Here is a 21580-nt window from a genome sequence, read left to right as displayed (position 1 = left end):
AAGACGTAATCTCAGGGACAAGAAAGAAACCTGTTTCTTCATTCAACCAGTATTTAATAAGCACTTGCTATGTGCTGGAGATGTGAATAAGATAAAATCTCTGCCTTTGGAAAATTTACATTCTTGAACAGAAACAGACAATTAATATGCCTTAATTATTTTTAGATAGTGATGAGTACTATGAGAAAATTAAAATAGGGTAAGGTTATAAACAAGGATGGATGGGAGGCAAGTATATAAGGAGGTAGGGATTTCTCTCAGAGACAGTGATTATACACTGAATAAAGAGAAGAATGAATGAATGAGCCGTTCAGAGGTATTGGGTCAAAGAGCGCCAGACAGAGGAGAATGCAAAGATCCTGAGGCAGAAATTACCTTGTATGTTATATAAAAAGGAATGAGGGCCAATATTGCTGCAAAAAAATACATGAGTCAAGAGTAGTAGGAGCTGAAATGGTAGAAGCAACATTCTTCCACCTGCTTACCAATCTCTTAATTGGGAGTTTAAAAATCCTATTTGTGTGGTTAAACTCTAATACTAAATCATGTCCCTTACCTTACACCCTGTATGTCAGTGGATCTTCTGTAACTATTATTATTCTTAGACGTTATTTCAAAGACTATTAATACATTTTCTGATTTTTTTTGGTAAAAAAACCTCCAATTTAGAAATAAAATAATCATCAGTCTCAGTTACAGATGTTATGTGTCCTAAAGATATTAATATAAATGAATAGGGCAATAGAAATAGGAGCCATTAGGTATAGGGATAGGTATACATAACATATGCATGTATTTGTTTTGTTTTGTTTCTGCGAAGCAGAATTGATACTATGCTTTCAGAAATGGGAAAAAACAATTGATCAAAATTTCTGGAATACCTTCAATGTAGCCACCTAAAATTTGATGCTTGAGTTGGTCAGATGCAAATGTGATCATCCTCAGAAACACTTTCCTCCCACTGATGTTCACCATTTGCATGACCACATGCAAATGTGGGAGAGAAGTCTACATTGCCTTCTCAGGGATTTACTATGTGTCAGTTAGATCACTTACATGAAATCCCAAAGTGGAGAAATTTTGTCTTATTTCCCAAGGCACTCATTTTCATTATGGATGAGGGGGCACTGGAGTGTAAGAGGAAAGTCTGTATCTAGTGTATGTGGTTGTATATTCCAGATTTCACTTCTCAATTTGGTTTATTGTTCTCCACTCCTTAGAATGCTTAATACATCTTGTGTGGTTTTAAGGTAATCCCCCCCCACCCAAGGTTGCTCTTGGAAAAGGAAATAAACACATATTTTTTCTGGTGATGGAAATGAAGAGCTCTGGGAAAATATTGTTCTTAGCAACAATTAAAACTATTATCAAAGGAATTAAATGTTCTAGTGGCAGTGAGAATATAATGTGGTTGGTTGGGTTTATTATAAAAGACAAGATATCATATCCACTGTTCCTATAATAAGTTCAATGGTAAGACACAATATCCTGGGGAGATATATTAGAGTGTGCATCATACTTAGAAAAGCAAGTTTAGCCAGTAGAGATTCGGATTAAACATAAGTATTTATAAAATAAAAAAAGAAGTACAAGTCAAAGTGCCAAGTGGCACGGCCCAATCAGAATTTGAAATGTGAAGTCCCATATGAAGTTATTATTAAGAATTTTTGAGAGTAAGAGACTGAAATACAATGAAGTATGTTGTTTATTTGGAAGCACACAAGTGCTAATTAAAGGTCAATCTTTGTTCCAAAGACAGCTTCAACAGAAAAGAGTAATAAGACTTGGGGTGGGGGTGAGGAATAGTGCTAGAAAGAGAGAAGAGAAGAGAACCCCACCAGGCTTTCTGTTTGAAACATGAGCTATCTAAGGATTCCCAAACCCAGACCCACTGACCTGGTATCTAAGAGCAGGAAAAAATAAGTCTCTGAGAACTCTTTGACTTTGAAGATGAGATTGCAAATTATTTGCTTCTCCTTTTTCAACATTTTTTTGATTTACTATTTCATTAATAAAAGGAAAATTCTGCTTAAAACTCAAGCAGGCTGCCTTCTGAAGTCCTAAAAACTGATTCAAGCCCAGTACATGATTAATGGATCTTACAAACTCTGCACGGGGACGATTAGGAAAAAAGGAGAATGAGTCCATTCATTTATTCATTCATTCATTTTTTCAGCAATATAATAAATCACTTGCAAGAAAATCTGCAAAAAGTAGTTTGACCCCATTTGAAAAAAGGGCAACCTAGAATGAACCACTTATTCAGTATTTGTATTTGCCCTTAGAAACACAACAACTATAGAGCCTTGAACCAGGGGCATGGAGGTTAGCACATTAAACCAAGGATCAAAACTGAGGCACATGCCCTTATAAAGCTACCATCTAATGCTCTGTCTGTTCCTGTTATTCCTCTTTTTTGAAGACAAGAACTGAAAATCAATTATCTAGCCCCATAGCTTCTACAACTTTTCTTCACAGTACCTTGGCTTGGGACAAATATAAATTAGAAGTGAACGGAGGGAGGAAAAACTCTCTAGTTTCTATTCCATGGGGCCATTACTTTTAAAATATAAGTAAGATCGAACTTTAATTTATAGCTGAGAGTTCTCCAAGGCTTAGTTTCTCCTCTCCTTACCTGTGTTTTCCTCTCTCATTATAGATTGATGATAGGGAGCAACAGAGCTTTGCTCAGGTATTGGTACAAAAAATAGAAAATGTGAGAATTTTGCCTAGTAGGAGTTGGAATGGAAGTGAAAGTTCTGATTTTAGAGACAAGGAGAGGAAAGAAAGTAATAAGATGTGCCTGTTTCCATCCCTACTCCAGACTTCATTTGCAGTCACTTTGTGCATGTAGGTCATTTAAAATGGGTGTGCGTGTATGTCCTCTCTCTCTCTCTCTCTCTCTCTCTCTGTCTCTGTCTCTGTCTCAAGAGGGAAAGTAAATGATCACACAGTAATTGATGACATATTGGTTTGGAAGATGGCCAAAGATAGATATATTTATTAAGCACAGCCATTCCCATGTTTTAAAAATCGGTCTCTGGAGCTACAGCAAATACCATGTGTGATTTACTGTACAAGGAAATGAGAGGAAGTAAGTGTAGAAAGCTTTGGGTGCCAAATGTCATTTATAAACATATTTATAACTAGAAATGAGCTTAAGGATCAGGTCAGTGTCATCAGGATCACCTGGGAATCTTTAAAAAGTATTCTAGGGGCGCCTGGGTGGCGCAGTCGGTTAAGCATCGGACTTCAGCCAGGTCACGATCTCGCGGTCCGTGAGTTCGAGCCCCGCGTCGGGCTCTGGGCTGATGGCTCAGAGCCTGGAGCCTGTTTCCGATTCTGTGTCTCCCTCTCTCTCTGCCCCTCCCCCGTTCATGCTCTGTCTCTCTCTGTCCCAAAAATAAATAAACGTTGAAAAAAAAAATTAAAAAAAAAAAAAAAGTATTCTATCTCAGCTTCATGTCTCAAAATTCTGATCAGTCATTTACTTTGAGGTACAGACCTGTGTATTTGTTTAAAAAGAAAAAAAAAGGACTTAGGTAATGTTATGCACACTCAAAATTGAGAACCTCTGACAACCCAATTTTTTCACAGATAGGGAATTATTTTAGTTGTCTACTGCTGCATAATAGATTACTCAAACTTAGGTGCTTAACACAGCATACATTTCATATCTCACAGTCTTGTGGATTAGAAGTCTAGGCACAACTTAAGTGGTTCTTCTGCTTATTGTCTAACAAGACTGTAGTCAATGTGTGGGTCAGGCTGTGTTCCTTTCTGAAGCTCAGAATCCTTGTCCAAGCTCTTGTGTTTTGGGGCTGAATTCTTTGTGATTGTAGGACTGAGGTCCCCATTTGTTACTTGCTATCAGTTGAGGGCCCTCTGCTCCTACTTGACACTACCGTTTCTCACTAAAATGTCCATCTACATGTCTGCTCACCAACCCCCTATGGACCATCTTACAATATGGAAGCTTATACCTTTAAGCCAGTGGGAGAATCTCTTATTAGAATCTGCTAAGATACAGTCTTATGAAAACACCGAGTGACTATCCCATTACTTTTGTCATATACTGTTGGCTAGAAGTAAGTCTCAGATCCTGCCCACACAGTCAAGGGAAGTGGGTTCTGCAAAGATTTGACTCCCAGGAGTCCACTTCAGAGTTTGTCCACCATAAGGAACTAAGTTCCAAGGAGTTCACTGACCAATTGAGTTTATATAATTAATTGGCGGGATGTTAGTTTTCTTACTAGGCTGGGTGAGCTTCCAAGATATAATTAATTACATTTTTAAAAATACAGTATTCATAGTTAAATGCTGGGATAGGGAACATGAGTTTCTGCTTCCTAATTGATCTTTTCCTAGAATGGGGAAACTGATTTATGAGTTTGTTCACTTTCCTTGTATCATGTAGGTAAGGTGTTTGTGTAAAAATACTAAATAGTTAATTTAAAAAGTGCCTTTGACCCTAACATATAGTGGTGGTTTGAAAAATAATTATTTTTGCTAATGTCTGATTTCTGTGGTGATTGCCAACACTTTTTAAACAGTCTGCATTTGTAACTAGAATCATTCATGTGGCAAATATTTTGGCCTAAAGGAAAGTTAAGTATTTGGCAAAAACCATAGATGACAATGTGAGTTGAAGGTGTTTCCCCATTCTTAGCATTTTCGTACTTACTTAAATATTTTTGGAGTTAGTATCACACAAATATGAGAAGTACCTCGGGAGGAAGTTGGTCATTTTAACTGACCCCTAGCTAAAAGAAATTTAGTTGATTACCATCTCTTTCAAAATCTCTAAAGTCTAAATTTTGTAGTTGGGAAGTTCACTCCAATATCTTATTATTTTTTCTATTCAGTTTAAAGTGATTCCATCTTGATCCACCCATAACAACCTTGGGCATATGTTGAATGTGTTTGGGGAGATACCAGTTTTTCTTTTGCATTATTAGTGCATTTAAATACAGATGCTATAATTATAATTAGTTGTATTACTCCTCTTGACACAGAGCAGTTCTGTAAGTCATTTGATCTAATTTGATTAAGAAATTACTTTTGAGACATTGCAAACATTCAGGTATATGCTAGTGCAATATCATCAGATTTATTTCATGTCTGTCTTTTGGAAAGAAATATAATTTTGTAGTTACAGCTGATTCCTCGTTACTCCAGTCATGATCTGCTCTCCTTACCAGATAAAGATAACCAGGCTAGGGGGAACTAGTTTCCTGAAGCATGTGTGTATCCTCACCATGTATATTTGTATTCCTTCACTCCATATATCTGTAAAGATATATATTATGATTTTGTTTTTCACTTACATAAATTTTATAGAGTACTTTTTCAACTTACTTTTTGTGCTCAGTATTATGAAATTTTGTGTAGTGATTCATGATAAGCTAGTTCATTTATTTTGATTATTTAATGATAGTGTTCTGTTATATAAGCATACTATGAATTACTTACCCATTTTAAATTGAAGGACATCTAATTATTTACCATTACTCATGGTTATAAAAAATGTCTCACTGTGCTTATGTGGGGGTGTTTCTCCAGGAAAGTTGTATTTAAACTTACTGGACTATAATTCATAGAAAGAAATATATTTTATTTTGGGACACAGGCCTTGCACATAAGCACATATATCTATATATGGAAAGATACTTACCTTTACCTTTTCTATACACACATACATATACACAGAGAGGGAGATGATCGATCGATCGATCGATATAGATATTTTTATTTATATATATTTATTTATATACATATGATGAATAAAATTTACTGTGGTACTTTGTATTCTATTTTCTTTGTATTCTATTTTGAATAAATTAAGGTGGATAAAGACCCACTAAATTGAATTGGCAATCTTTTAATTGTTTGTAATCAGCACTTTGAAAGATGATGCCATAGGTTATATATCTAATACCAGAACAGAATAGAAAATAAGCATCTTCAACTTCTTCATATTGCCAAATTGCTCTTTAAAAAGTTTGAAATAATTTATACTCTCACCAGTGGTATAAATAAATTTTTGTTTCCCTTTGGTTTGGTTTGTTGTTGTTTTTATTTCCTCATCCTGTAGTGCTTCTTTTTTTTTTAATTGAGGTATAATTGAGAAATAAAAATTCTACATATTTTAAGATATACAACTTGATATTTAAATTTTTTTAAATGTTTATTTATTTTTGAGAAAGAGAAAGAGAGAGCGTGAGCAGGGGAGGGGCAGAGAGAGAGGGAAACACAGAATCGGAAGCAGGCTTCAGGCTCCAAGTTGTCAGCACAGAGCCTGATGCGGGGCTCGAACTCACAAACTGTGAGATAATGACCTGAGCCAGCCAACCGACTGAGCCACCCAGGCGCCCCAATATATATACAACTTGATATTTTAATGTGTATCTACATGGTGAAATGATCACCACAATCGAGGTAATTAACATATCCATCGCCTCATCTTGTTATATTCTGTTTTTCATTTTGTTCTTTTCTTTTTTTAACTTTGAGAACACTTAAGATCTACCCTTTTAGAAAATTTCAAGTATACGCTGAAGGATTGTTAACTACAGTCATCCTGCTGTGCATTCGATCTCCATAACTTATTTATCTTGCCTAATTAAAACTTTGTATCCTTTGACCAATAACTTCTCCTTTTCCCCACCACCTGACCCCTGACAACCAGCACTCTAGTCTGTGTTTCTATGAGTTTGACCATTTTAGATTCCACATACAGGTGAGATCATGCAGTATTTGTCTGTGAATGGTTTATTTCAGTTTTCTCAAACTGTGTCTGGATGGAGGTATGATAAGAGATGTGGAGATTATCTGAAAGAATCATAGTAGGCTTTGGTAAGACCCATTGCACTGAAATGGTACATAAACTTTATAACATAACAGGAAATAGAATGTGGGTTTATCTCCCTATGGGCAGCAGGTATTTCTTTAGATGTACCTCCCACTCCTACTTCCTCCTCATAATGTAAAAGAAAATAGAGCTCTGGGTTCCTCTTAACCTGTGACTTCTTTATTTTATAGAAGTTACTGAAACCACCAGTTGTTTTTTTGATTTTTGTTTTCTTTTCCCCTAAAGTAAAAAAAAAGGTGGGTGGGAGGTTTCAGGAATCTACATTAATTAACTTATATCCTTGATCTACTGAATATATTTTACATGGTTCATTTGTAGAAACATTATTGAGTCAAATTAAAAGCACCCTACCAGAAGTCAAATCATCAGTCTCACCAAACTGCCAAACGGAACTTTTGTTACTGAATACAGTTCTTTGGGGTAATTTGTGCCAGTTCCTTGGAGGTTTAGAAGAATTTGTCTATAAAATCATTAGGCTTGATTTTTGTGTGGATTGGGGAAATTGTAAGGGGGTGATGAGGTGAGTAGGATATAAGGGAGTGAAGGGTATATTACCTACTACCAAATCAATTTATTTAATAGACTTTAGTTTGTTCAAGTTTCCTAAGTATTTTTCAGTCAGTTTTGGCATTTAATATTGCTCTTAAAATTCTTTTAGTAGGTTTTCTAATATCTTGCATAAAATTATCCATGGTACTCTACTACAATTTTTAAATTTCAATGTTATTTCTGATTATAACTTGTTTCAGCTGTGACTTTAGTGTTGTTTATCTCAGTTATTACAAATGTTTCCTTTCTGTTATTTATTTTTTTCAGCTTTACTTTTGCTTAAAATTTCTGTGATCTCTCTTCAAATGTTACTGTTTTTGTTAATTTCTGCATTGATCCCAAACTTTTCTTTCCAATTTGTTTTCATAATCTCCTTTTTAAAAATCTAGTTTCTTTCATTAAATGCAAAGTCCAATAATATCATATACATTTTTTATAATATACACATTTAAGGCTTAAATTGTCACGAAAGATAGTCATGTCATTGCACACCTTAACTATTAAACATATACAGTATTCAGTGCCATTCAGTTCTAAATATTTCATAATATCAAGTATAATTTTCCATTCCTACATGAATAACTTAGTTGGGCAAAGTGTTCTCTGTCACTTGGTTAAGTTTATTCATTAGCTTTAAATCCTCTCTAAACCTGATGTTTTACTCAGAAAATATCAAGAGAATTGGAACTAGTTTTAGTTTTGCTGAGAATCTTCTTTTGTAGTGACTGTCCCTATTTTTCTTAATTTCTACCATCCTCTTGATGTTTTTCTATATGTGACTAAATGAGGTATGTTAAAATTTTCCGCTATGATTATGGAATTGTCTATTTCTCCCTGAAAGTTCTATCTCCTTTAAGTTTATATATTTTAGGACCATGTTACTCTTATTAGGTGCATTCAAATTTAGAAATGGTATAATAGGGGCGCCTGGGTGGCTCAGTCGGTTAAGCGGCCGACTTCAGCTCAGGTCATGATCTCACGGTCCGTGAGTTCGAGCCCCGTGTCGGGTTCTGTGCTGACAGCTCAGAGCCTGGAGCCCGTTTCAGATTCTGTGTCTCCCTCTCTCTCTGACCCTCCCCTGCTCATGCTCTGTCTCTCTCTGTCTCAAAAATAAATAAACGTTAAAAAAAATTAAAAAAAAAAAAAAGAAATGGTATAATACATACAGTTGTGTAACTTCAGGCTTTTAGAGATTTCCTCTGCTGCTAGAGCCTTTCATCTGTATCTATTGAGAAATGCATCATTTTATTTAGGTCATACTACTAGTTAAATTTCCTTTTTTTAATTTCTCACATCTGATAGTCTGTCCTTCACTGTTTTTTCCCCTTTGGTGCTGTGTACCTATTGTTTTTCTCTTTCTTAGATTCATATTCAACATTTCTATCTGTTTTGTAGGAGCTGTTACTAGGTTAGTTCAACCTTTTTTGTGGCCAGAATCAGAAACTCATACCACAATTACTTACCTAAAATAAGGGCTTGTATTCTAGCTAAATAAATGTTATCTAAGTGACCCTTATTCCAAACTAACAACAACAACAACAAAAAGACAATAAAAACTTTACTGCATTTTATTTTTAGGATTTACTAAATTATTTCAGAGCTAGCACCGTATTACTATTACCACTACAAACAGGGTCTCTCTCAATCTTTCTACCAATAACAGTGATAGTAATAGCTAATTGCTAATTTTAATGCAATGCATACTCTCTCCTAGGTACTTTTTAAATAGCTTTGTGTATATTAACTCCTCACTTAATCTTCACACAAATACTATGAAATAAATGTTACCATTTTCTTCTCACAAAGAAATCAAAGCATAAAGGCTAAATAATTGGCCTGAGATTACTCAATTGTTAAATAACAGAATCCGAACCTTTGGTCTGGCTCCAAAGCCCTGGTTCTGCATTTCGACTCAGGCAAGAGACGTTTCTTCCCTGGACTCCACACTTAAAAAAAAAAAAAAATCCAAACAGGATTTCCCCAGTTAATTCTTTTCGTAGACGCGGATTTCATAGAGTTAAGGAGAGGGTCCCACTTATACTCCCCAGCCATCCTTTAGATAGTCTTAGTCTTAGTTGAGATCTGGAATTCCTACTCAAATTCATTGTTTTAGTGTTTGCATGGGTCTCATCCCTTGGTGGGTCCTCCTAAGAGCAGATATCTCTACTGCAGTATATATCTATAAACTGAAAGGTGGCTTCGTATAAGGTATGTGGTTGGAGCTTGAACTGTTAGCTGAAATGTTGACATGCATGCAAATGAGGCCCTTCCTATAATCCTAGACTTAACAGGGGTAGGAAGATACTAGGGGCTGCAGGGAGGGGGTTGGGTGGCAAGAGCTGCCTCTTCCTATGCCACCTCAGTCCAGTACAAAATGCCAAGCCACCTGAGAGTTCTGACTTTGAAAATGACCATTTAGTCCATTTGGAAGATAATGAAATAGCTTTGTTAAAATTTTGTTAGCTTTATTCTTAACTCTGAAGTATTTAATCATTTGGATGTGAGCCTCCATTGGGAGGCTACAGATGTTGAGAGAGGCTGTGGAACTCACATGCTGCCCATGGTGGACTTGCTTCCAATATGGATGCTTTGTTATTCATTTTTTCTACCAGATTAAAGTTAAAAATAGAACTACCCTACCATCCAGCAATTGTACTTCTAGGTATTTATCAAAAGAATATAAAAACACTATTTCAACAGGATACTTGCACCTCGATGTTTATAGCAGCATTATATACAACAGCCAAATTATAGAAATAGCCAAATTGTCCATTAAATGATGAATGGATAAAGTAGATGTTGTAGATACATAGATAGATAGATAGATAGATAGATAGATAGAGTGGAATATCACTTAGCCATAAAAAAGAATGAAATCTTGCCATTTGCAATGACATGAATGGAGCTAGAGAGTATTATGCTGAGTGAAATCAGTCAGAGAAAGACAAATACCATATGATTTCACTCATATGAGGAATCTAAGAAACAAAACAAACAAGGAAGTGGGAAAAAAAAAGAGAAAGAGAGGCAAACCAAGAAACAAGCTCTTAACAATAGATAGAGAACAAACTGATTATTACCAGAGAGGAGGGGCGTGGGGGCGATAGGTAAAATAGGTGATGGGGTTAAGGAGTGCACTTGTTGTAATGAGCACTGGGTATTATGTGGAAGTGTTGAGTCACTATATTGTACACCTGAAACTAATATTAGACTGTATATTAACTAACTTGAGTTTAAATAAAAACTTAAATAAATGTGTGACTCTGGAATGTGTATTTCTGTACTGCTCTGTGAGAATGCTCTAGTTTCTTTATATATGGGATTTGGGGTTGGGTTGTATGTGACAAGACAGGGTCATAGTTAACATCTATGTCATCTGGATGTTGCCGAATAGAATATATAACACTTGGTAGGAATTTCAAAAATGTCTCAGGTCACTGAAAAATAATAGCTACCATTCACTAAGAATTTATCATATGTCAGAAGTAGTGCTTTTGCTTTCTTTAGGTTATCTCACTTAATTCTGAAACAATCCTTTTAGTTAAATACCACTATTTAGTTCAAATTTATTTATTATTTAGTTGAATATCCTTTTATATATGAAGAGACAAATCAGAGTAAGTATCTGAAGGCAACAAAGTCAGTGACTGACAACCTGGAATGAACATAAGGCTGTATGACTTTATAATGATTATAAATGATTATAATGTTACTTTGCTTTCCCAAGAATGAATGAATGAAAAGAAAAAACAGACATTATTTTCCTTAAAGTCAAACTTATCCTGAAAACCTAGCTGAAACAGTTGGATGTGACTTAATCATCTGTACCGCACATCATATTTTGATGCATTTTTAGGAAGGTTGGACTTGAACATCTGACTAGAGTACCACAATCATGTTTAAACTTAGATTTTTGTTTCAAAACTTATTAGAAAATAGACTGTGGGAATGAATGAATGATATACAAGGGCATCAGATCCTTTTTTGAAATCGATGAATTAACACATTAGTTATTGAGTTATATGAATCGTGATTATTTATCATGCTTCTGATTGAAGGCACCAGCTAAGATATTATCATTATAAAAATAATAACTCAGCTCTTGATTATATGTTTATGTCAAAAGCCCCACTGAGATTTGGAATGCTGATGACCCAAATGCAATAAAAGAACCCTTTATTCATTTATGTTCAGTAAAATAATATTAGAAGATGATATATTCCCTCTTCCTTATGGTTAGCAATTTGGGTCTCATGATTCTCTATTAAATTTATTATTTGTTGGGATATAATTTGCAAAGATTCTGTATTTAGCATTAGTGTCTCTGTTTTGGCTTTTATTATAAGTTATGTGTTCACACTCAAATGGTGAAAATACATACTTTTGGAAATAATCGCAGTGAATGGTAGATCCACAGTAACTGTTAGGTTTGCAAAGGGGCTGGTCAAATGGGCAAGAGGTGATAGCATTTATTGATACCAGGGCTTGAACCTTGTGGGAGTGTCAGTGTCTTCTGGTCTTTAGGAATCAAGAGGGAATGACTGCATCTTGACTTCCCTTAACCCTTGCTCTTGTATTATATTCTGCACAATTAACAAAATCTTGTGACAAAATGCACAATTAGATCCAGAGAATTTGCCCCTTGTTAGCACACATCCCTAAGACAGACCTGGTGTTCAATGAGGAGATAAGAGTTCTAATTATTTATGAGTCCTATTTGAGCCATACGCTGCAGCCTTAAATGTAGATATTTTCATTCTCATATCAAGCCTGGATGGTGGGCAGGGGTGAAGGGTAGGTGTTATGAATTCTGTATTAGGGTTCTGAAGCCACATTTGCCCACTGTTGGGCTTCAAAACCTTTGCCCTTCTTATTAAATGTAGAACACATAAAGAAGATGATACTTGTCTTGGCCGAATGTCTACTACAAGATAGCTTCCTTTATTTTAATGATGTAGTTTAGTTTCTCGAGAGATACTAGCTCTTTGATTCAGGCATATGGAAAGGCCACAGTGACTGAGTGCATCTAAGGAAATGTCAACTTGCATTCCTCCTTCCATCTGAAAAATCTGACTTTATTATTGAATACTTCTTAATTGCACTCTTTGCCCTTAATCTAGTTGTATGAGCATCATAGATATAATTGGTTAAGGCTAAATGGGAACCTCCTCATTTATCCTAGATGGAGCATTACTGTCTTTGATGCATCTCACTCTATGTAGAACATAAATATTTATATGTGTTTATATAAGGCAAGTCCAACTTGGACCAATTGTTAGACTAACATTGTTAAAGTGAAAATATGGTGTAAGTAGAAATGAACCTGAAAATTGGTGTAAGGTCTGGCTTCTAACACTTAATACTAACTGTGTAGCCTTGGTCATTGCTTGTAACTTCTCTAAAAAACATCGGTTTATAAATGTTTAAAAATGATTTATTCCAGGCAGATCCTTTTAAGTTGTCTTGAGGGTTATATAGGACAACACCTGAAAAATATTTTTATACTGTTTTCCTGGCAGCTCAGAGGTAGCCAAACAGAGCTTCTTAAAATGAAAACAAAAGCAGAAAATTTTAAAATTCACAAAGGTGGGAGATTATGATTAATTAAAAAGCTAAGTTTCTTTGGAATGTTTTCCCACTACTCCATTTTGAATACAAACAGTAATTCAACATTGCTCAATTCACCAACTTCTCTAGGGGGAATCCTGCTTTCCTGGCAGAAGTTTGATAAAGTTGGTAGCCTACTGATATGTGGATTGTATTTTAACAAAGGGATCAACAGCTCATCCAAGTCCCTTTGACTCTAGAGGGAAATAACACTTTTAGGTGGAAACCTGCAAGATATTTGGACATCTGCATAATGACTGAAATTAGCATAGGTTTACATAGTACACTACTCCATTAGAATTTTGATGACTTGGAAAGGAACAGAAGGTTGTAAATTTCCTAAGGGAAGGTCTCTGGAGGGTGTGAAGTCTTGAAACAAAATCAGCCCAATGTAAGAAACCTGTTGAGAATGACTGAAAGGACAGGAAAATGACAAATGTGTTGCATTTTTCCTAACAAAAAGTGACCTGTTGCTGCTGGTGTGATATAGTACTCTTTAAAGGATGGTAGTAACAGGTGGCCTCTCTTTGTTCTGCTTGTTGAGAGGTGATATGGTATGAGTCTATTCATTAGATACCTATAATCATAATTTTCTCATAGCAGTACTTGTGTGAGGGGAGAGGAGGAAAATAAGGAAAAGGAAGAAGATGAAATGGTAGAAGATAAAAAGGAAAATAGAGGAGGGGAAGGAAGCAAGAGGAGTTGGGGTGAGGTCTGCAAAAACAACAGGGAATGTGGAATCTGCTCGATTTTATGGTTTAGCTGTCAAGAGGGTGTGCCCCTAAAAGTTTCTAGACTGTGGGACCATACATGCATAACAGTAATTTACTAATTTACTCTGCCACAGATTCTGAAATCTGCCCAAATTTTCAGCCACACTCTGCATATGAGGATAATGGAAAATCACTCCTGTCCTGTTGGTCCTGACGGTAGAAATTTGTGCTTGAACACGTGAGCAAAGGCTGACTTAAGTGAAAGGCTGTCATTTAAAACAGGACAGTTGTTTTCTGTAGAGGTGCTCAAAATCCATGGGCAACTGTAGAATATAGAAAAGTGATTCCTCAAATTTCCCCACCAAAGACCCTTCTGTTGCTTTCTTTCTGTCACATGAAACCCGTAATTTGAATTTTTTTCCTGCTGAACATAGTCCATGATTTGATGATTCTTAATGTGTTTTCCATATTCTTATTAATCAGTAAGATCTAGCCTTCTGTCATTCCAGACTGGTATTAGAAAACATGATTCCCTCCTTCAGCTGAATTAAATCTAGTCACACAGACACTTGGCCTTTTAGGTGGCTTTCGTCTTATGATGGAGAATGGTAGTCACTGCCTTTTTGCAATATTGAAAATAGCTCATGGTATTGCTTAAGTAGACTAACAAACATATGCAATTATAATATTAGAGTAAAAAGGGGAATGGATTCAGACAGCCTACTTCAGATCAGCTAGATGGATAAATAACCTGGTAAGTGAGGTTGGAAAGAGAACTTGGGACCTTCTTGAGCAAGTTTTTTTTAAAAAAAATTTTTTTTTTCAACATTTATTTATTTTTGGGACAGAGAGAGACAGAGCATGAACGGCGGAGGGACAGAGAGAGAGGGAGACACAGAATCGGAAACAGGCTCCAGGCTCTGAGCCATCAGCCCAGAGCCTGACGCGGGGCTCGAACTCACGGACCGCGAGATCGTGACCTGGCTGAAGTCGGACGCTTAACCGACTGCGCCACCCAGGCGCCCCTTGAGCAAGTTTTAATAATTTGCCCCTCACTTTTCTGCCTGCTTTGACAGATGTGTGGCCCATTCTTTTACATTACTAGTCCCAGATAAGTGAAAAGATGCATGGAAGGTTGAATCAGCGAATGTTGAAGCAGGCCCTGCTCCTAGCTGGATAAAAGATTCCAGAGAATCACTCTGTTTCCCTGAGCCCCGGTTTTCTATCTATAAAATGAGGACATTGGGCTGTGTGATCTTGCTATCTTTTTCTATTCTAAAGTGATGTGATTTTTTTTTTAACATTACTTTAACTGAGCCTCATTTTTCTTATCTGTAAAAATGGGAAGAATGCCTACCTCACAAGGTGACTTTGAGGATTTAAAGATAGCAATTGAGTGCCCTTCCCTATACAAATCTACTTGATTCTCGAATTCAGTTATTAAGAGTTTATAGAATGAGTTCAGATAGTGAGGGGTATAACACTGTTTGAATTTATTTGAGTTCAGTATTTCATATAGCAAGTTCTGAGTTTTGGATAGTGAGGATTTATCAAATGTTTTTAGTTCCTGGATATCTATGGAAGCACCTTGCATGTAGGCAACACTCAATAAAGATTTCCCCTGGTCTCCTTGACCTTGAGGATAAAGACAGCCTTGTTTAGCTTTGCACCCTCAGCCTGTGGCACAGTGTCTAATAATTAGGAATGTCTGTTTGTGTTTGTGGCCCTCAGGTGAGTCATGGGACCCTGCTGAGTCTTGGGTCCTTTGCCATAAAATGCACTTAACAATGTATATGTCCCATAGAGTTGCTGTAAAGAATGGTACAAGATCGTCTCAAAAAATGCAATAAAATCACATCTCTCATGCACATATAACATGAACAGATGCTTAAGATTTTATGAAATTTGCAAATCATTGAGAGAACCAGGAGTATTACAATCATTTAAAAGAAGAATTCATAGTCGCCTGGATGGCTCAGCTTGTTGAGGGTCTGACCCTTGATCTTGCCTCAGGTCATGATCTCACAGGTTGTGGAATTGAGTCCTATGTCGGCCTCCTCACTAAGGGTGTGGAGCCTGCTTGAGATTCTCCCTCTCCTTCTCACTTCCCTCCCCCAAACAAATATATAAACATCTTAAAAAAAAAAAAAGAAAAGTCCAAAATAAACACACATTTATATATCAGGAGTATTGAAATTGATGTGCAAATATGGGTGAACCTAGCTTCCTCCACAGTGTGCAGAGAAGGCAGCTGAACCTCTCTGCTAGACTGGATAAAATTTGTGTGTTTATAGAAAAGAATTATTTGTTTATTTTTTCTAATAGCTATTTATATTTTATAGAGTTATAGATTCTGTAGAATTCTTCCACAGCATCAGAATCAAAGAGCAGAAGGGTGTGCTAGAGAAAACATAGTTTTCCATTGAAGAACTTTTTTTCCACATTAATAAATCAGACAAATGTAAGTCACTTAACTGGTGCCTAGCATCTAGCTGGACCACCAATAAATAGTTATTTTAAAAAATTGTAATAATGAAATAGTGGCAATGAAATAGATTGAGTGTTTTTGCAGATAATTAATTATATCAGAATTGCAACTCTAGCAATTACTTAGCCTCTTTCTTAGGTTTTAAATTCATCCTCACATATAATCCAGGATTCTGTTCTCCCCGCCTTTTTAAGTTTATTTATTTTGAGACACAGCATGAGCAGGGGAGGGGCAGAGAGAAAGGGAGAGAGAATCCCAAGCAGGCTCCATAATCAGCATAGAGCCTGACACGGGCTCAGTCCCATGAACCATAAGATCATCACCTGAGCTGATATCAAGAGTTGAATGCTCAACTGACTGAGCCACCCAGGTGCCCCATCTGTACCCCCTTTTGAACTAAAAGCTCTACTATGTGTTTTGTTTTGTTTTGTCTTTTTTAACATGTAGTAAGAAGAGTCAACAATTTAGACATTTCTGTCCGGAGTTATCCTAAGTTTGTGGCAAGGGAACTCTTTCACTGTCCCTTTTGCTTCAGCAAGGGTTTAGTTGTATAAAAAGTGGACTAAATTTTATGGAGTAAAAGTAGAAAATACTGAGACTGTGTCTAATTTGCAAATTCTATTAAGATTTGGGCAAGCTGGGAAGACTTTCTAATTAATACTTTTAACAGTTCTTGGTTGGCTGTAGGGAACAAGTGAGCAATTTGGGGATATTTCTAAAGAGGAAGTATTCCATGTGAGGAGCAAGTGTTTTCTGTGGCTCGCTATTTCCTGGAATATGAGGAGATCCATGGAATATTTTATTGCTGCCATAATGATCCTTATAGGTTGGGAGGAGAGGATCACTACAGCTGATGGTCTCATAATATAAACCAGTTAATACAACAGGGTGTTAAATAAGCAATATGGTTTAGATGCACAGGAACTGATTTTGTTGAATTTAGTTACAAGAGTCCTATGAATCTAAAATCGATATAAAATTTCAGGCCAAAACAATTGTGATAAGGGAAAGAAAACTTATGTGTTTAAGGAATTAGACCATAATTATGAAGTGATAATTATCATATCATGAAATGACATGAAGTTTATCAATCTTACCTTGGAATTTCCCATAACCCAATGACCAAGTCACTCTTTTTATGTATGTATGTATGTATATATGTATGTAGTCTTAGGGCATATTTGGTATACAAAACATTTTGATATTATTTAAACAAAACAAAAAATAATCAATGAGCTTCTCCTATGCCTGAGTAAGGAAAGAGTAAGAGAAGTGGATTCAGGTTATCTAGTCTTAAAATCTAACCTCCTTCTACCTATAAGTCTTTCCCTTATGATCTGAAAAATGTCAGAGAGAGAGCTATATAGGTAGTAAGTGCTAGAAAGATTGTTATACTAATTGAATAGGATAATATGTATATAAAAATACTAGTCCAACCCCAGGTTCATGGTAACTTCTCAAATGTTAAATTCCTTTCCACCTTCTGAGGGTATGCGATAACAGGCAGATTTTAGTAAAATCTATAATACTGACTCTCTAATAAATGTTTTTATTAAGCTTTTGCCATTCACCTGGTATACTTCTACTAGTTGTAATTGTAGATACCAAACCACATTGACCTGCAGTGTAGTTTTTAAAAGAGAAAAACTTTGTTCCCATCACTTTCTATTACAAATAATAAGAATAGTCTAAAAAAATAGCGTCAGTTATGGATGCTAAAATCTAAACTGTCAACCCGTATTTATCCAGCATTACATATTCTAAGTATATCCTTTTATTTTGTGTGTGTGTGTGTGTGTGTATGTGTGTGTTTATAGAAGTTACTGGAAGAGCAGAGATAACCCATGTAGATTAACAGAATGGAAACATCCTGAAACTACTCTGGAGTCTGAATAAATTGACCGGATTCAAGTTTCACAAACAAGGAAACTGGTCCATGGACAATTTGCCATAGGTAAGTGAGAGGTGTAATTTACTCTGTTAGAATCCTTCAAAGATTCATTGACTGTGGGGCTGTTAATTGCATTTCAGATGATTCTAATATTCCTTTGGTACAGCTGACAGCTTCTCTTCCCTCCCAAACATACACATGTGGATGCCAACATCTGGCTAAATATCTGGCCATTTCATCTTGCTCATTTGGGCTTCAGTCAGTTACAAAAGGAGGAAACGGGGGAAAAAAGTACCCACCTCATAAAACTTTTACTAGCAGTGATTTCTGTGGAGGGGCGGGCGTCAAACTAACTGTTCCTCTAGCAGATGTTCCTTTACACAGCCTGGGAGTTGTGGCAGATTGGCCTGCCCAGGATTCAGAATGAAAGAGACAACTGATGATGCCCCCCTCCTTTTTTGAAATGGGGGCAGCAGTTAGGTTTTTAATATGGAACAAAGTGTTTGGAGAAGGTAGCTGGCTTTTTATTCTTCCTTTGAAAACCTGGTGAGATTGGAAAGCTTGATGTGGTAACAGCATGAAAATAGTTGCTGTTGGGCTACTGGAAAAGTTGAACTTGTCTAAATGAACCAGTAGGGAAGCATGAAAGTCCAAGTGACTCCTACAAGTGGCAGTTCATGAGCTCGACATGGATTGTGGCATCTCCTTCAGATAAATGTTGTGCCACCAATGGTCAAGACCATTTGAGCCCAGAAGTAAAACCTGTCCAGCTCTGTAAAATGGAAATATGTTCATTCATCTGTGGTGTTTCACTGTGTTGAAGAGAAAAAAATATATAAAGTTATAGTGGCATTAAGCTCCATCTATATGGCAAGAGAGACATTTATACTTGCCATTTTAATTGGCAAATACTTACTTGAATCATTCATGCTGTTTTAAGGGAGAAGTAGAAATGTTATACAAACCTGTAGGAGGAATTGCTCATACATTTTCCTGTTAATATTTAGCTCTCCCTGGGCTGCATGTATAACAGATATCTGTCCTAAATTCATAACTCAAGACTTTCCTGGAATACAGCTATTCTCTCCCGCATCAACTCCATCACGTTATTTAGATTAAGCTAATAGAAGACATGCTATCTGTCTTCAGGGAGCCCACTTTGTTTTGAGAGTCCCATAAGAACATTAGATATGCAGAAAGTGCTCTCTAAAGATGAGGAGGCAATGGCAAGATAAAGTATCATAGGGGAACATGAACGAATGGAGAAAGAAAAGATTTTAAGCTCTTTTTTTTTTCAAGTATGCATGATTGCCCCTTTTCTTTGCCTTTAATCTTAATCCTTCTATCTATTCAGAAAAGGAGGTGCTTTATGCTTGTGTGTTTATTTGTTTTTGTTGTTGTTGTTGCTTTTAGTTTGGATCTTTTATAGGGAAGATAGTCACCTGTAAGTGAAAAGAAAGTTATTCTGGCTGTAATGCCTGAAGTTCCAAAACCTCCCACAAAAGACCACCAGAGTCGTAAGTCAAAGCCAAGTGGCAAGGGTCGTTTATTGCAGGTTCGAACCTGGACCTCTGCGCACTCGTTGCTGGTGACGCTAAGAGGCCTCGATCAGGGTTGGTACAGCGTTTTTATAGACAGAGACAAATAGCACAGGGGAGGTTTCAAATTATGAGGGGCCTGATTAGTTGATTTTAAAGTACGGACATTTGTGGTTTTCTGATTGGGCGTCCTTTGTCTGTCCTTTGGCGGGAAGGCTTTGTCCGTTACTTGTGGCGGGAGGAAAAAGGGGGAAGGGCAAAGGGGGTAGGTGAGGAATGTGCTAAGCAAGCAGGTTTACAGAAGCGAGAAATGCCGGTTAGTTTATGTACAATCACTCATTCCATTACATATCAGACTACATTTAGGAAGTTTTACAACCCATTCTACTACACAGCGGGTTACATTCAGGAAAGGTCTCACAATGCTCGTAGCAAACAGCAAGCAAAACAGACTTCTCAGCAATTGTATTTCTTATCAAAGATCCATAATAAGCAGAAAAGAGAACCTAGCTTTAAACTAAGGCAGGGCTGTCATTTGGATTGTTCCTTTCACTGGCAACATATGTGAGCCAGAACAGAAGAAGAATGTGAAAACAAGGGGAAAAAAGGGCAGTACTGGCCTGTCTTTATACGTTTGTACTTTTCTCAACAACAACAGAAAACTTTGCAACTCTACTTCTCCCTGAACTTCTGTCCATCCCCCCCACCACTCTTGTTTCTGATTGTTTTTCTTAGCTTTCTCTTTGCCCATCATAACTTGGCCTTACACATAGTCTCACAGCCTCTCTAGCCTCTTTCCCTTTATTCAGCTTCAAACCCTGCTACAAATTGCCTGAATCCGTTAGATTGAGCTCCGGAAACAGAAACCATGCCAGTTATTTTAACAGATAAAATTTGGGATGCCTGGGTGGCTCAGTAGGTTAAGCGTCTGACTTTGGCTCAGACCATGATCTCAGGGTTAGAGCCCTGCCTTGGGCTCTGTGCTGACAGCTCAGAGCCTGGAACCTGCTTCAGATTCTATGTTTCCCTCTCTCTGCCCCTCCCTTCTCACACTCTGTCTCTGTCTCTCAAAAATGATTAAGTGTTAAAACAAAAACATAAAATTTAAGAATCATTAACCAGATGGGGCACCTGGGTGGCTCAGTTGGTTAAGCATCCTACTTCGGCTCAGATCATGATCTCACAGTTTGTGAGTTCGAGCCCCAAGTCAGGCTCTGTGCTGACAGCTCAGAGCCTGGAGGCGACTTTGGATTCTGTGTTTCCCTCTCTCTGCCCCTCCCTTACTCACACTCTGTCTCTCTCTGTATCTCAAAAATGAATAAATGTTAAAAAAAATAGATAAAATTTAACAATCATTAGCCAGATATTGGAGAACTGGAAAGGCAAAAGAGGACCCTGAGGAATCAAACATGTAGTCACTACAGAAGTGGCTACAGTATCTTCAGGGACAGCAGGCAAGACTTTGAAGTGATTAGAATTTAGAATATTGGAGGTGGGGTTTTGCAGACCTGGACTTCAGAAATCTTGGGTGAGAGTATTGTCTGAAAAGTAGAGGAACTTCAGAAGCTCAGGGGTGAGGAGGACTCCACCTTGCTGAGATTCATGACTCGAAGAATTCTACCAGGTCCGGGTGCTAGTGCTCCAAGAGTTCAGATCGGGGCCATATGAGCCGCAACTTAGAATTTTGTGAAGGATGCTGTTCAGCCAATATTATACCCTGAAAAACTAGAAGGGACTCCACAGACAGAACTGAGACCACATCTCTGAGGATGGGATACCAGGCAGCTAGTGTTGTTATAGCTCTTGGAGAGGGGGACAACGAGGGTATTTCTAGGAATGTAGAAAACAATGCAAGATGGAACCAACTGCTGTGTAGGGTAATGGTATCAGGGAACAAGTGTTAAGTTCCTTCTTCCCCTTGAA

At 36.9% G+C, this 21580-nt stretch overlaps 1 protein-coding gene across 5 annotated transcripts in view; it reads left to right on the top strand.

Annotated features, from left to right (window-relative positions):
- The window catches only part of LRRC4C (leucine rich repeat containing 4C), a 1189111-nt gene that overhangs the window by 697256 nt on the left and 470275 nt on the right, over positions 1 to 21580 (top strand). For all 5 annotated transcript variants that reach the window (XM_045485014.1, XM_045485011.1, XM_045485013.1 and 2 more), the window contains one exon: positions 18046 to 18182. The gene's annotated coding sequence lies outside the window, so the exon portion shown is untranslated. The remainder of the gene's footprint in view (positions 1 to 18045; positions 18183 to 21580) is intronic.

Source organism: Leopardus geoffroyi, chromosome D1 (assembly GCF_018350155.1).
Source record: "Leopardus geoffroyi isolate Oge1 chromosome D1, O.geoffroyi_Oge1_pat1.0, whole genome shotgun sequence".
NCBI classification, from domain to species: domain Eukaryota; kingdom Metazoa; phylum Chordata; class Mammalia; order Carnivora; family Felidae; genus Leopardus; species Leopardus geoffroyi.
This window is presented reverse-complemented; position numbering and strand designations above follow the sequence as displayed.